The sequence below is a fragment of the Rhamphochromis sp. 'chilingali' genome, assembly GCF_963969265.1.
Source record: "Rhamphochromis sp. 'chilingali' genome assembly, chromosome: 16".
Taxonomy (NCBI): Eukaryota; Metazoa; Chordata; class Actinopteri; order Cichliformes; family Cichlidae; genus Rhamphochromis; species Rhamphochromis sp. 'chilingali'.
The window spans coordinates 5,363,666-5,371,860 of NC_137943.1; the positions used below are offsets into that span (position 1 = coordinate 5,363,666).

General features: G+C 39.5%; 1 long non-coding RNA gene across 1 annotated transcript; it reads right to left on the bottom strand.

Annotated features, from left to right (window-relative positions):
* Positions 1 to 244: 244 nt before the first annotated feature.
* LOC308412645 lies at positions 245 to 6,703 on the bottom strand. The gene is made up of 3 exons (XR_013974610.1): positions 6,567 to 6,703; positions 3,782 to 3,885; positions 245 to 542 (listed from the first exon to the last, which is right to left on the bottom strand). It is a non-coding gene; the product is annotated as an uncharacterized lncRNA (long non-coding RNA).
* Positions 6,704 to 8,195: the final 1,492 nt, after the last annotated feature.

Genomic DNA, 8,195 nt, shown 5'->3' on the forward strand with positions numbered 1-8,195 from the left:
CTATTCACCTTTGTGCTGCTAAAGGTTATAACAAAACTTTGATCTTGTTGTGCTTTACAAAGTTTTACCAAAAGAATTCACAGTCACTTTCTTGTGGTGATACTCAAATACAATGAAACTGCTGAGATATTACTCAAAACCAGCAGAATTTAGCCTATAATTATTCTATTTAATACTGGCATTTCAATCAACCTGATGGACTTACCTAGTGACACCTATTCACATCTTTATTGTATGTTCTTTATCAATGCCAATGTCTTCTCCTGTCCAGAGTGATTTCCTCCTGTTGTTTTCTGCCATCAAACACATCACATTCTGTCAGATTACTTTGCTCTGTAAGAAACAATTAGTTACTACAGCTCAGTATGTCAATAATGAGTATTTAATTAGCTTTTTGGAAAAATCTTTTCATGCTTTGCATTTACCTGCTTGCTTGCTGCCACCAAGTGGTATTGTGTTATATTTACCCACACAGCAAAGAAGATAGAGAGCCTTGGATCTTTTTTCTTTTTCTTTTCTCAGTTTTGCAAGTGTCATCATAGCTGTATCAAAAAAAGCAAATCCTCTGACATATGACAATGTTTGTTTTGTTTTTTTTATTAAAATAAGCTAACATTAACACTTTGAGCCTAGCGACAGTTAAAATTCAATATAGATTCAAAAAATTAAAAATGTATTTCTTGTCGTCAGTAGCAACAATCTGTGATTGTGCCAGAACATATTTTGAATCACCATCATGGGCATTTCAGATTCAGCACAGGTGGCTGATTGTTACACTCTGGAAATTGAATGAAGGTGAGTGTCATAACCCAATAAATCATAAAAAAAAACAACTACCTTTTGGTGAAAAACTTGGTCATGACAGTGCAGATTCCTGACATTTTGTAAGCATGTAACAGTTTGATTATTTTCTAACGCAAGAATGTGAAACTGAAATTAGAAAAACTGTATTTCCAACTGATCCACCTCATGTTGTGTAGTATTCTGGATTTTATATTTATTGAGCTACATCTTTATTTAATCAAAATGCACATTTTTTATGTAACGGAAATGTTTTATTATTTGGCCTAAAGCCAATAAGAAGGTTACTGACCATGTTTATATGAAACGTGTATACTTACTGCATTTGGTGTATTTTAAGCATATCTAATAAATATTACAGAATGTAACACCTGCACATTGATTTTGCCACCCCATGGGATTTCCACCCTCACATCATCCCTAGGACTATTTCTCTAGATCCACCCCTGCACGTCAGGGCTTACTGGCTAGAACTGAAGGTAGATCCTATTCTATGTTTCTTTTTTACTCTGACTGGGGGCATAATAATATCATAAATGAGCACTGTGTTCTATTTATTAAAGCTTTACTTACAATCTTAAGTATAACTGAGGTTACAGATTAAAAAAGCGAAAGGCCATTTTCCTTACACTTATCTACAATTAGAGGAGTCGCCCTCTGCTGGCCCGGTGCTAAAAAGAATCCAGGTTTAAGGCACTACAAAGAGCCACTGCTCTTCTGTGCAGTGAATAATGGTCACAGAGTTTCCTTTCAGGCTTTTACATGGTTGAAAATTTGTTTTCTACAATACAATGATCCATTTAAAGTTCAACGACTAGGACATCACTGCTTTTAAAATGTCCACCTGTAACCGGTTGGTTTAACTCTTGAATACATGGTGTAAACACAGCTGTCTGTTGAGCTTGGAACTTAGATGTGGGCTGGAATCAAAGGTAACATTGTTTTCATTGTGTGACTTTAGTTTTTTGTTTGAGTCAAATTTATTTTCTGTGTCCCACTGTGAGGACATACAAAATGTCATGAGGGCAAAAGTAACTCTGAACATAAATTGTTACATTTTGGGATTACAAGTAGATAAAGACAGGTCTATCCAGAAAATGAATGTCCTAAAACATAACAGCTGTCAGCAGAATGGTGCACAATTTTGAGAGTCTGCAATTGAAATAAGGCTGGGTCTATTTTGTGGAAAATTGTGGCTTTTTGAATTTATTGAAAGAATAGCTGCATAAGATGATGCTTTTTATTTTCCAGCGGTTGCTTTTTACAAATGTGAAAAATTCACATTTGAATTAAAAAGAGATAACACTTTATTTCAAGATAATGTTAAATCAGAAAAATCCCATTTAAACTGATGTTAAAGCATTGTAAAACTATTCAAGGAGTAATGGCAAAGTAAATGGTTTTCTTACAAATGGATGTTTTGGGTTTGTTTGGGGGGGTGTTAAACTTACTTACTGTCATATTATTTCCAAGCCTTTCAGGCTGGTTTTCTGAACATATTGATAATTCTGTCTGCACAGATTTATGTTGTTTTGCTTTCTTTAGATTTATTTTTGTACGGTCTAATATTTTGCACTGATTTACTGTAATAACCCCTCCATCCATCACCATCTAATCATGTTCCCAAGACCTGTGTTGTCGACAGAAACTTTTTCTGGTGGACCTCCCAACACAAAATGGTCTTCAGCGGTGGGTTAGATTAAGTGTCATTCAAATGAGCACTGAGTGGCCGAGCCTTAGCCCACTGGGCCAGGTCGGGCCTACCCAGAACAAGATTCATGCGTCCACCCTCCTGTGTGGGCAGAGAGAGCTATAATGGTCTGGTGCTTTGTAGATCAAGTAGCAGTCAGTGGCTTTGGCAGCCACATCCCCAGCTGCCCAAGTTGACTTCAGGAACATAGAGACGAGTGAGGAGCTTGTTCATCTAGGATGACTCAGAGTAGAACATCTGACGAGGATGGATCCTGCATGTGTAACTGGGAGAGAACATGCTGGAGAGATGACGACTCTCACTTGCCTTGGGAAAGCATTGGTGAAAAACATTTCTGCTGGATAACCTAGAGGCTATAGCCAGGTAAGAAGTGGGTCTAAGCATCTTTTCTTAGTCTGCTGCCTCATAAATGTCAAAAAAAATGGCCCTGGTCCTGAGCAAGATTATACATGAAAGCCAGGTCAAAGAAATCTGACAGCAGTCTGGCTGGACTCGCCTAATTCCTCACAATCTTCTCAGAACAGCACTGAAGCACTATCACATCCCAAACCATATCAAGGGAATAATCAGCAGTTACCTGAGAGGGTTCAAGCGTCACTTCAAGGCCAAAGACTACCTACAGAAAGAGATGGTCACCATTCCTGTTCGCTATGAGCATTAACTTCAACGTAACGTCACTATCATTGGAGCAGTGGAAAACGTAAGACAACTGGCAATAAGGGGCTTCATACCTTACAGTCACAACATCTTCCAACATGCAGCCAAGATGATTTCTAGGTTCTAGGTTAACATCGCTGACAAGTGCAATCTGAGAAAGTGGTATGACAATTCACCAAGCGACAGAAACAACATCCACAACACAAGAAGCAGCACAAGCAGAGGGACCATTGAAGGACACTGATAAATCTGACTACCGGGGAGGCTTAAGGCATGACTGTACCAACACAGCCTGCTCCCGAGGTAGATGTGACTCATCATAATATATGAAGTCTCACAGTGGACAGAGAAGAACTGAGATAAGAAACCTGGAGGAGGAACAGAGGAAGTTAGAAATGGTGGAGGTTGGATCCAAGCCGTGACTGCTGACCTGCCAGCAGGAGACTGTTAGAGCATCAAAACACAATCGTGGCCTCAGTCATAACATTTCAACCACTGTGGGCCTCAAAGTGGCTGTCCACATCTTATTGCCATTTTTTTTGTTTAATGTCATGACATTGTCTGTTTCATGCTTTATTTCTAACTATAGAGATATTAACATATTTGACTTACTCATAAACGTTGTCGTCCCAAGTCAATACTTGTGTGATGAATGGCTCCCAGGGGTCCAGGCCCAGGTTACCCTGTCCTTTCAGCTGACATGGACCTTGGGGAGTCTGTAAATTCATATATATGTCTTTTTGAAACTAAAAAAAAGCTCATGAAGCATGGTCTCACTTGAAACTTGAAAGGCATTTGCTATGGGGCATAGGTGAATTAAAACTGTTTTTTGGGGCTGCTCAAGCAATTGGGCTTCAGTGTTTGTTTACAGTACAGCTCCAAATCCATATGCCTTTTATTCACTGTAACATTTAAGTTTTAAGACTGAGAGAGGACAGAGAGGGAGAGAAAGAGAGAGCGCAGGGTGAAGACAGCAAAGAGAGAGAGCAAAAAGAAACTGGTGAGAGTGGACATGTAGTCAAATTCACCAAAGATTATGTAGCTGTAGCTTTACCACATTTATTGACTGTCGCAACACTTTTCAACCTCACACTGGATACGAATAAAATTCCCTCAGTATGGAAATCAGCTTTTGTTATTCCACTATTAAAAGGGGGCGACCCAGCAGTGTTAACTAATTACAGACCAATATCTAATCTATCTGTGCTGACCAAAGTTCTTGAAGCTCTTGTGTGTGAGCAGTTAAAGGAGTTTTTACACACCAATGCCATTTTATCTGAATATCAATCAGGCTTTAGGAAGAATCACAGTACTATCACAGCTGCAATTAGAGTGGTAAATGATATTACTATTGCACTTGATAAAAAACAATACTGTGCATCCCTTTTTATTGATTTGTCAAAAGCATTTGACACTGTTGATCATTGTATTTTAAAACTTAGACTCTTCCAGTCAGGACTTTCTGAGAGAGCAGTGGCATGGTTCTCAAACTACCTCAGTAACAGGACTCGGTGCAATAAATCTGACAGTCTATGTTCTGACTTTGTTACAGTGCACAACGGAGTGCCACAGGGTTCTGTATTAGGTCCCCTTCTATTTATCATTTACGTAAACAATCTTAGTCTACATGTGCCAGATGCAAACTTGCACTTCTATGCTGACGATACAGTTATTTACAGCTGTGGTTCAACTCTTGTCCAAGCCATTGACTCCTTGCAGAAAGCCTTTTTTGCTGTCCAGCACTCATTATTTCAGCTTAAACTTGTTCTCAACGCAAACAAAGCAAAGATCATGTTGTTTTCTAAATCAAGGAGACGAGCCCAAACAATCCCATCAGTAACTACTCTTGAAGGTAATAAAATAGAGTTGGTTCACACCTATAAATATCTAGGAATCTTAATTGATGACTCGCTTACCTTCAAACCACATGTAGAGAATCTTGTGAAAAACCTGAAGTTAAAACTGAGATTTTATTTTCAAAATAAGTTGTGTTTCTCTTTTAATACAAAGAAGCGGCTTGTTGCTGCAACATTCTTGCCTGTGCTGGATTATGGTGATATTCTATATATGAATGCTTCTGCTCAATGTCTTCGAATGGTTGATTCTGTGTGTCGTGCTTCTCTGAGGTTCATCACTAACCGTAAATTTCAGGCTCACCACTGTGAGTTATACTCTCAGGTAGGATGGCCTGCTTTGGTAAGTCGGAGGAACTCTCATTTATACAGTTTTATATATAAGGTGATACTTGGGTTGCTGCCTTCTTATCTATGTTCCCTGCTTGTAATGAAACATGCTGGTCGGTATTCTCTTCGTCCGCATGGTTACTTGTTGCTTTCTCTTCCATTTGCCCGAACTGAACTTGGTAAAAGAGCTTTTGTCCATTTAGCACCCTTGGCTTGGAACAAACCGCAGAAGGAATGGAAAATGACTGAATTCATTTCATTAAGTGTTTTTAAATCTAAACTACGAATCCTTGAGGCCAAGTCCATAACATGCAACTGTTTCAATTAGATTGATTGTCATTTTAACTGACTTTTTTATTTTTATTTGAATTTTATTGAATTTTATTTTATTTTATTTGTATTCTTTCACTTATTGTTGCATGTGTGTTGTTGCTGCCTGTGTTTGAGTAATTTCTGTAACTGTGAGACATCTGCTGCTGCCTATCTTGGCCAGGTCTCCCTTGAAAAAGAGGTTTTTAATCTCAATGGGATCTTCCTGGTTAAATAAAGGTTAATAATAATTGACGATGAGTTTGCGCATGTAAGCAGTCTGCTGTCCTGTTGTCAGTTGTGGATACCCCTCTTATACTTATTACTGTTCTATAATAACTATTATGAGATTATATTTGTTGTCATTTTCTAGCTTCTAGCTGAGTGAAGAGGATGGAGAGAGAGAGAGGACAGAGGGGTTGTAGAAGAACAGGAAGGTCAGGGAGCACATAGTGAAGTTAGCTGGAAAAATAAAAGTTATTTTTCATAAAGTAGTTTTTCATGTAATTCGTAGATGCTTTGCATGCTTGCAGTAGCATACTTAAAAATGCCAATGGAAATTCTAAACAGGGCATATTGATATGAATGGTAGCATTTTACAGGATTCAAAAGCTTTAATATAAAACAGCTCTATTACAGTTTGCTTTGTGTACAGAAACCCATCCTGCCACTCTATAGTGGCAGGTTGGTTTTCTGTACTGATTAATGCTACTATAAGTGCTTGATGATTTGATGGACTGCCTGTGATTGAGAGACTGGAATAATGTTGTGCATGTTTCTCGTCTTCTCTGCTTTGCCACAAATAATTCAGAAACGTCTTTAATGACTGAGCCTTTGGCTTGAGTTTAATAACTAAAGGCTTCACACTAAAATGGTGTATTAGATTGAAACCTCTGATTACTTACTCTGAATTAGTGATGTGTCGGTTGGGAACGAAATGGCTCTTTAGAGCCGACGCCAGCCGGCTCCTTATCGCGAGCTGTGGGGGTTTTTTTTCTTTCTCTCACCCTCTCTCTCTCGCACTTTTTTTTCGCTTCACTCCGCATGCCAGCCTTGTGCTTTGCGCTGGGAAGAGGGGGGAGGGGCGGTAGTTGCACAGGAACAGAGTGGGAGGGAGAGACAGAGAAAGAGAGCCAGGGACAACAATGTCACATTAGAAAGGTATAGTAATCATCCACAACTATTTTCAGTTGTGGATGATAAAGGACTCAGAAAGTTTATTCATGCATGTGACAGAGAAGGTGCATCTTCTTGGGGACGATCGTGGCTCAAGAGTTGGGAGTTCGCCTTGTAATCGGAAGGTTACAAGGCTTGGACAGTCTCGGTCGTTGTGTCCTTGGGCAAGACACTTCACCCGTTGCCTACTGGTGGTGGTCAGAGGGCCCGGTGGCGCCAGTGTCCGGCAGCCTCGCCTCTGTCAGTGCGCCCCAGGGCAGCTGTGGCTACAATGTAGCTTGCCATCACCAGTGTGTGAATGTGTCTGTGAATGGGTGGATGACTGGATATGTAAAGCGCTTTGGGGTCCTTGGGGACTAGTAAAGCGCTATATAAATACAGGCCATTTACCATTTCTTTTTGTTTTCATATTTTAATTTATATTTAATTGTGTTGTGGTTTGCAGTGTTTTGTGTTGTTTCACTTTAAATTTATTTAAAAGAAGAAGCTGGAAATTGAAATAGTTAAAAGTGGAACGTGAATAGTTTGTTTTTGTATTATATGAGTTATTTATTACATTTTATGTGGAGTGAATAAATAAAAGTATATTTACGGTGGTCCCTAGAGACAAAGCACATACAAACTTCAAAACAGGTACGAACTCTGAAGCACGTATAAACCAATGACTGTATAAAAGATGGTCGATGCGACAGCACCCCAAAAATGAAGCCAAAACGTCTCTATCGCCCCCTGGTGTCTGACTGCAGTATATGTCATAAACCCCGCCTCCTCTATGTTAGCGGATGGGACTAGGGTCAGACTAAAATAAATTAATTCTCCTAAGATAAACTTTTTCCAAAGATTCTTTCTTTTGTTATCAATAGTTCTCACCACGCTGATTTATGTCCAAGGGGTCTCCTTTCCCATAAGTTTGATTCTAATTCCTACCGCGGTGATGTTAAATTGGGGTGTAACGTCATCATAACAGCTTTGACTGACAGCTGCAGTTACGGAGAAACTTGCGTATCTCTGTTCGGGAATAGCAGATAGAGCTTAGGCTCTGAGAGGACTGCCAGCGTTTACGTTACGAAAACACGCCTGATTGTTTTAACCTGACAGCCTGAGGTGTTTTTCAGTAAACTGGACTACCCGACCGACATAAGGACCCGAGGCCCCGCTGCACTTTTTCGGTAAGTTAAACGTGTTTGTAAGCTAATCCGTAACTACCGTCCTTAGCTAGGTCTCAGGACCTCGCTAGCTAAGATGAGCACTCGGCTGTCGGGGAAACTTGTTTTGTAAAGTTCGTTTAGCTAACCCGTGCAGGTGAATGAATTTACCCTGACTAAAGAAATCAAGAGAAACGTCAGTAACTAATTATC